Source organism: Phyllobates terribilis, unplaced genomic scaffold (genome assembly GCF_046119375.1).
Source record: "Phyllobates terribilis strain yellow unplaced genomic scaffold, ASM4611937v1 Scaffold_2__4_contigs__length_985480577, whole genome shotgun sequence".
Lineage (NCBI taxonomy): Eukaryota > Metazoa > Chordata > Amphibia > Anura > Dendrobatidae > Phyllobates > Phyllobates terribilis.
The window spans coordinates 86,864,669-86,872,788 of NW_027362762.1; positions in this window are offsets into that span (position 1 = coordinate 86,864,669).

The window sequence follows — 8,120 nt, forward strand, 5'->3', positions numbered from 1 at the left end:
ATGTTAAGTTTTAGAAATCTGTCAGAGAAGAAGGATGAGATAGCGGACAGACATTGTGGGATTTTTGTTAGTATATGAAGCAGATTCGGCTCCTGAGCCCCCTTTACACATGCAGACCCCAGTATGGAGTACAGACACGTACATTTGTGTTAAGGGGTCACGATACATAAGACACTGGAGAACTTACTGTCACAGCTGCGATCCTGGAGCTGTGAACGTATATCGGTGGCAGATATATTGGTGTCCTCAATGCTGTCTTCTTTTCTAACCTCTGATGGATTTTCCATATCGATCACAATATGTTCTCTGCGTTAGGACTTACTGTCATCGGAGCAGGACGGGTGATCTGGGGCAATATCGCTGACAGGTAGGCAGGTCTTGGTCCTCGCACTGCTTTTTCCTTCCTCAGCCTGTGGAGGGCGCCTAACATCGGTGGCTGGATGTTGCTTGTGTTTGTCTTCTGCAGCAGGAACATAGGGGAGAATTTATCAGGGGATTTTAGACATTTTTTGTCTTCAGTGAATAACAAAAAATATTGCATGCTTCATTTGCGCAACATATTTTTGGCTATTAGACCTCCCTCTACGATTTAACAAAGGGCTTGGAGAAGTTAATGCATTTAGCTATGCATTAGGGTTTAAAGTAAATTTATGAAATGGAACTTACTAATAATTCGCAATTCCCTCTCCAGGTGAGAGGAAAGAGGGGAAAGTAAAGACCTAGACAGAAGTGTTTGTAGTGAATAAAATAAGATCCTGCAGTACTTACTGTCAGCGGAGTCGTCCTGGGGATCTGGGCAGATGTCATGGCGGCAGGCAGGCAGGTCTCCGACCCTTCATCGCCTTCTACACTTTCATCCAGGCCCAAATGCTCCATATTTATGGCAACATGTTCTTTGCTGTCGCCTTCAGTAACAGAAACTTAGCAGGGAAATTAGGCATACCGGGGGGGATTTACAAGTGATATAATTGGAGCCATTAGACGTATCTGGAGCCGTTATCTTATACTTACCAGATTTTTGGCCATTTCTCAGACTTTCTATCGTCTCCTGAATAAACGGAGAAGGAGCAGAAAAAATGGTGATAACAAATATAATAATTGATTAAGAAACATCACAAGAACAAAATAATAATGGACAGGCTAAAGGAGGTTCACCAAAGGTGCTTAAATGTACAAAATAGATCACAGAGTGACAGAATAACATATGCATATATAATTCATATGCCTCTGCCCCATGTTGAACATGTAGAAGCTAATATTGCAATATGCCCAGTGGCCTAGGATTATCACATCAATATTGCAATATGCCCACAGATAATGTATTCAGTTGCACAATCCATTGTGTCTCTCTTTGAGCTGTTTTAGTAGATATCATTACCTGTGTAAACATAAAATATGTCATTGGTGCTTTAGCCACTAGATGGCAGTGGTTTGCACATTCATTCTACTGTCACCTGTATGTCAGTTGGCACACAGGGAATTAACCAGTTTGAACCGCCCCCGGCGACAGTTGAAAACTGAAGGGTTTCTGAGGGTTGAAGGCAGCCATCTTAGAGCGCAGTTGTAAGAGACAGTGAATAGAGACAGATGTGAGAGGGTTCCTGTCAGAGACAGACTGTTCCTTTAATTCCTGTCAGAGATGAAGAAACACATTGGGGGGACGACTACAGTTGGATGCAGAGTTGGATTCCCCCCAAAAGCATCGGCTGTGACGTGAATGACCTTCTGCTAGCCTGTCAGGCTAAAACTGCACTTCAGGTGACAAGCCCAGGATCCACTCCACGGTCTCCCAGCTAAACGGACGTTCGGACGATCAGACAGCATTTTCAGTGATCAGTTAGCGGCCAGTAAGTCCTGAGTTCACACCCCACCACAGGGATCCCGGTGGGCATATAAACGCAGTCTATAGAGAGAGTTGGTGCCAAACATAAATTCTAAGTTAGAGACATTGTTTGCTATTAGGGCTGTGTGAACATTAGCTACAGTGGGTACGGAAAGTATTCAGACCCCTTTAAATTTTTCACTCTTTGTTTCATTGCAGCCATTTGGTAAATTCTAAAGAGTTCATTTTTTTCTCATTAAAATACACTCTGCACCCCATCTTGACTGAAAAAAAACAGAAATGTAGAAATTTTTGCAAATTTATTAAAAAATAAAAACTGAAATATTACATTGTCATAAGTATTCAGACCCTTTGCTCAGTATTGAGTAGGAGCACCCTTTTGAGCTAGTACAGCCATGAGTCTTCTTGGGAATCATGCAACAAGTTTTTCACACCTGGATTTGGGGATCCTCTGCCATTCTTCCTTGCAGATCCTCTCCAGTTCCGTCACGGTGAATGGTGCACGATGGTTGACAGCCATTTTCTGGTCTCTCCAGAGATGCTCAATTGGGTTTAGGTCAGGGTTCTGGCAGGGCCAGTCAAGAATGGTCACAGAGTTGTTCTGAAGCCACTCCTTTGTTATTTTAGCCGTGTGCTTAAGGTCATTGTCTTGTTGGAAGGTGAACCTTGGGCCAAGTCTGAGGTCCAGAGCACTCTGAAAGAGGTTTTCATTCAGGATATCTCTGTACTTGGCCACATTCATGTTTCCTTCAATTGCCACCAGTCGTCCTGTCCCTGCAGCTGAAAAACACCCCCATAGCATGATGCTGCCACCACCATGTTTCACAAATGGGAGTCCTTCATGTGTTTTTGAGCAAACTCTATGCGGGCTTTCATATGTTTTGCACTGAGGAGAGGCTTCCGTCCGGGTACTCTGCCATAAAGGCCCGACTGGTGGCGGGCTGCTGTGATAGTTGACTTTGTGGAACTTTCTCCCATCTCCCTGCTGCATCTCTGGAGCTCAGCCACAGTGATCTTGGGGTTCTTCTTTACCTCTCTCACCCAGGCTCTTTTCCAATGATTGCTCAGCTTGGCTGGACAGCCAGGTCTAGGAAGACTTCTGGTGGTCCCAAACTTCTACCATTTAAGGATTATGGAGGCCACTGTGCTCTTAGGCACCTTGAGTAATGCAGAAATTCTTTTGTAATCTTGACCAGATCTGTGCCTTGCCACAATTCTGTCTCTGAGCTCCTTGGGCAGTTCCTTTGAGCTCATGATTCTCATTTGGTCTGACATGCACTGTGTGCTGTGAGGTCTTATATATACAGGTGTGTGCCTTTCCAAATCAAGTCCTATCAGTTTACTTAAACACAGCTGGACTCAAATGAAGGAGTAGAACCATCTCAAGAAGGATCACAAGGAAATGGACAGCATGTGACTTAAATATGAGCGTCTGAGCAAAGGGTCTGAATACTTATGACCATATGATATTTCAGTTTTTCTTTTTTAATACATTTCTACATTTCTGTTTTTCTCAGTCAAGATTGGGTCCAGAGTGTACTTTAATGAGAAAAAAAAGAACTTCTTAGAATTTACCAAATGGCTGCAATGAAACAGAGTGAAAAATTTAAAGGGGTCTAAATACTATCCGTACCCACTGTATGTAGATACTCCCCTCAGTGGGTGAGCTTGTGTATAGAAAGCATAACTGAATTGTAATTTTAGAGAATAAGTTTAAGAACCTCTGCGCTGCACCACTGCAGGGGCTGCCTCTTGCACTCATCTAATTACACCCTTGCTCTGGGAAACTCCCGGTTACCGTATTAGGCATAACCACAGGTCAGGCAAATTATAGTGTATCTGATAGAAAATACTGGGCCTATCGGTTGTGTAGCTCAGGGGTCCTAGCTGATGTGGGCTAGATATGTGATAGTTATCGATGTTTCTTTCTTACGTTTCCGTGGTAACACTGTTTTTGTTGTTAGTAAAAATTAGTTTCTAAGTAAATTGCCTGATCGTGTTCTTTGTCCTCGGCCCACTGTATTCTGGGAGAGAACACCCCGGTACACGGTCTACAACTTGGCGTAGTCGGCAGGATACAGCGATCGCTGTGGACAGGAACATGGAGGGAGACAATCCCTTATTGCCCGTGGCCCGGGCTCAGGTGCTGAACCCGCTGGCCACGGCCTTGGTACCAGCTGGGTACCTTTCAGCCGGGGCACTATTGCAGCATTTGCCAAAATATAACAGTAAATACCTGATATTGCAAGACTGGACAGAAAGGGCACTGAGTATTATTAAAATGTGCAACTTCGTCCCAGCGTTGCAAGCAGAAGTAGCATTGAATGCCTTAGAAGGCGATGCCAGATGCACAGTAATGGTGCGGCCTGAGTCCGAAAGGGACACCTTAGACAAAATTGTCGCATTGCTGGAAGGAACCCGCGGGGGGTGTGCCAAAGTGACTCAGCTGCGAAGTTTCGTTTTCAATTGGCAGCAGCAGGAAGGTGAGACTCATAATGCAATACTCCAATGCCTTGCAAGAAACATTGAATAAAGTACAGCAGCGGGATCCCAAGGCTATGGGAGCTTTCCAGGAGGTGGATAGGCTGTTGCGGGATCAGTTCATTGCTGGGTTAGCCAATAAATTCCTACGGGACAAGTTGCAAGAGATGACCCGGATGACGGCTGATCTGACATTTTACAATGTTTACCTTGCCACAATAGAAAGGGATGGGGAGTCCACGCCTGTGGTCGAGAATGTAGTGAGAAGCGCTCAAGTAATGGGCAGCTGGACGAGATCTGAAGACTCTGAAGGATGTGGTTTAGGTTCTGCGAGCAGAAATAAAAGATCTTCGACTAAGAGTGTCCCAGATGCAAATGAGGTCGACCCAACTTCGGGAGACACCTCCAGCTTCCCGAGCTCTTCCATCTGCCCAGCTCGGGTGCAGAGGCCAAACGGAGAAAGCACGTCTGGTGCTCAGAGACTCAGGCCCTACTGCAGAAATTGTCGACGATTTAGCCACCTTGCCAGGGACTGCGATGTCGGTACTGACCTTGAGATGACGGCGCCAGCTTTAAACTACCAACCTCTGTAGTAGCTGGGCGCTGTGCAGCAGCATCCAATTTGCAAAGTCCACAACGGGGAGAACACGATTTGTATTCATGCAGTCCGGTGCTAGAGGCTGATTTTGAAGAACAGAAAGTGAGGTGTTTGGTGGACACCAGTTCTGAATGTACCATTATGCATGCAGAGGTCTTTGAGAGTTTTTTCGGTCATATGATGGAACCCGAAGATGGGAGCGTTATTGGTCTTACAGTAGCAAACAATAGTAAGCTGCTCGTGAAGGGAATCATGTGGATGAGAGTGAAGCTATGTGGTCAAGACAACAGCACAAACCAAATGGTTCTGGTGGATCACCCCCATGGTGGGGAATGGACGTGACCTTGGGAATGAACATATTATGGGATTTGGATCACCGTATGTTCACTAAGGAAGGTCCGCGGTACTGGCAACGCATGGTAACTCACCGGCCAACCCAGAAGGTCCTGCAGCAGGTGGTGAGAAGTTGCAGCTTTCAGAAGAGCGCCTCATTTGGTCGTCCCATGGGTTTGGTCAGAGTACCCTCACGAATTCCCGTGGTGATCACACCAAAGAGAGAACAACTGCTGATGTTACCTGTGGGAGCCTTTCTAAGGCTGAATGGACTGTATGTGCTGGTTGAGCCGGTATACGAGGAAGAGTCCCAGACAAGTCCTTTAGTGTTCAGTGCGCTAGCAACTGTAAAAGATGGCTGTTTACCCATCCGTTGCATTAACGTGCTGGATAGTGAAATCACTACCCGGGGGTACGCTGCTGGCTGAAGTCCATGTGCCTAATGGAAAGATACTCCAAAGAATATGATTCAACCTACAGCCCAATCGGATTTCAGCCTGGACTTATGCTGTTGAAGTGGCTAGGAAAAAATACCTGAACTGCTGAGTGGAACGGCCAAATCATAATGGATCGGATGGGGGTGGATTGGTAGACACTGACCCTGTTTAGCAGAGGCTTCTGGAAGATACTATATGGGAATTTCAGGAGGCTTTCTTTCGTCATGGGGAAGATTTTGGATGCTCCTCTGCCATCAAGCATGAGATTCCAACAGGGAATACTCCTCCGATCCGGGAACACTCTCGTCACATTCCTCCAAAAGTGTACCAAGAAGTAAAGAACATGGTGGCCAGCATGTTGGACAACCGAGTCATACGAGAAAGCCAGAGTCCTTGGGCGGCACCAGTGGTATTGGTACGTAAGAAGGATGGGTCCCTCCGCTTCTGTGTCGACCACAGAAAACTGCATGCTGACACAGTACGTGATGTCTATCCTCTCCCCCGGATCAAAGAATCTCTGTCTGCTCTGGGTCAGACTAAGTACTTCTCCACCCTGGATTTGGCCAGTGTATACTGGCAAGTTCCAGTAGCAGAGAAGGACAAGGCGAAGACGGCGTTCATCCTCCCGATGGGACTCTGAATTCAACAGAATGCCATTTGGTCTTTCAAATGCTCATGGGACATTTCAGCAGCTAATGGAACATTGCCTGGGTGACCTGAACTTTGAGTCCATATTGATCTACCTAGATGATGTGGTGGTGTTCGGGACATCATTCGAGGATCATCTGCAGAAACTACGACAAGTCCTGCAGCGACTTCGAGACCATGGACTGAAGATCAAACCCAAGAAATGCCAATTGTTCCAAGACTGTATAGAATACTTGTGTCATGTGGTCACTCCCAGAGGAGTGCTGCCAGTAAGGTGGAGGACGTCCAGAAGTGGCCTCAGCGAAGAATGTTGCGAGAGGTGAGAGCCTTTTTGGGACTGGTGGGATATTATTGACGGTTTGTCCCAAAGTTCGCCCATATGGTTGATCCTTTGAACGAGCTGCAGAGAGGCACATCTCGAGGGCCCAAGAATCATCCCATTCAGTGGGGTCTTCAACAGCAGATGGCCTTTGAGGAAGTGAAAGCTGCCCTAACTAGCTCTCCAATTCTGGCTCACTCCCAGTTTGATATTCCGTTCCTGATCTACAATGACGGACCTTGCATGGGGTGGCAGCAGTATTATCGCAGGTACAGGATGGCCGAGAGAGAGTAGTCTCCTATGGAAGCCATTCCCTAAGAGAGACAGAGCGTAATCCCGCAAACTGTAGTTCATCCAGGCCAGAACTACTGGCTTTGGTTTGGGAAATGACCGTTTGATTTGCAGAGTACCTAACGGGGGCTGAAGTGGTAGTAATGACTGGCATTTTCCAGGTGGGCCAATGGATTATTGTCAAACTAGGGGACTAGAACAGAGGTGGATGGCGTGGCTGACTCAGTTTAACTACTGTATCACGTTCCGGTCAGGAAGGCAAAATGGAAACTCAGATGCATTATCCCGGGTTCTGATGGAACTGCCGGCTAGGTGTATCGATAAGTAACTCGAGGACACTGAGACCCCCGACCTAGCTCGAATGCCTGTCTTCCAGAGCATGGTGCATTCAAGTGGGGTGGCCTTTGGGATGCCCACAGTGCTCGGAAAAGCTCCTGAGGATTGGGAACGGGCCCAGAACGACAACAGAGATGTGCAGCGGGTAAAACACTGGGTCCAGGTCAATATTTGGCCTCGGCCACAGAAGCTTGCACAGTTGTCCTCAGAGGGGGAAAAACTGTTGCATCAATGGGATAAACTCAATGTGATTCAGGGCCTTTTGTGTCGTGGGATATACTTACCGTCGGAGTTGCAGCACCGCCGTCAGGTTGTGATTCCCATGTCATTAGATCCAGTATCTGCTCGTGAGGCCCATGAGAGAGGGGTTCATTTTTAGAGCGAAAAGATTTATAAGTGATTGCGGAGAATAATTTATTTCCCAGATTTGTTAAAGATGGTAATTGAAGCATGCCAAAAATGCCGAGCATGTGGGTTGAGCAAGAGTCTGGAACAGCGAGCTCCTGTTCAGACCATCTGGACCTTAGCGCCACTGGAGATACTCATGATAGACTATGTGTAAATAGGGTACTCCAGTTTGGGACACTTGTGTTGTTTTGTGATGACTGATCATTTCACTCAATATGCAGTGGCGGTATCTACCAGAGACCAGATCGCAAAATCAGCCGTTGAGGCGGTGCATCGTCACTTCATTCAAGTGTTTGAGTATACACTGCGGATTAATTCCGATCAGGGAGCGTGTTTCCAGCGTGCCTTAATGAGGAAACTATCACCTGTATGGTATTGAGCAGTCTAGGACGATGCCCTATCAAGGCAATGATGCGTGTGAACATG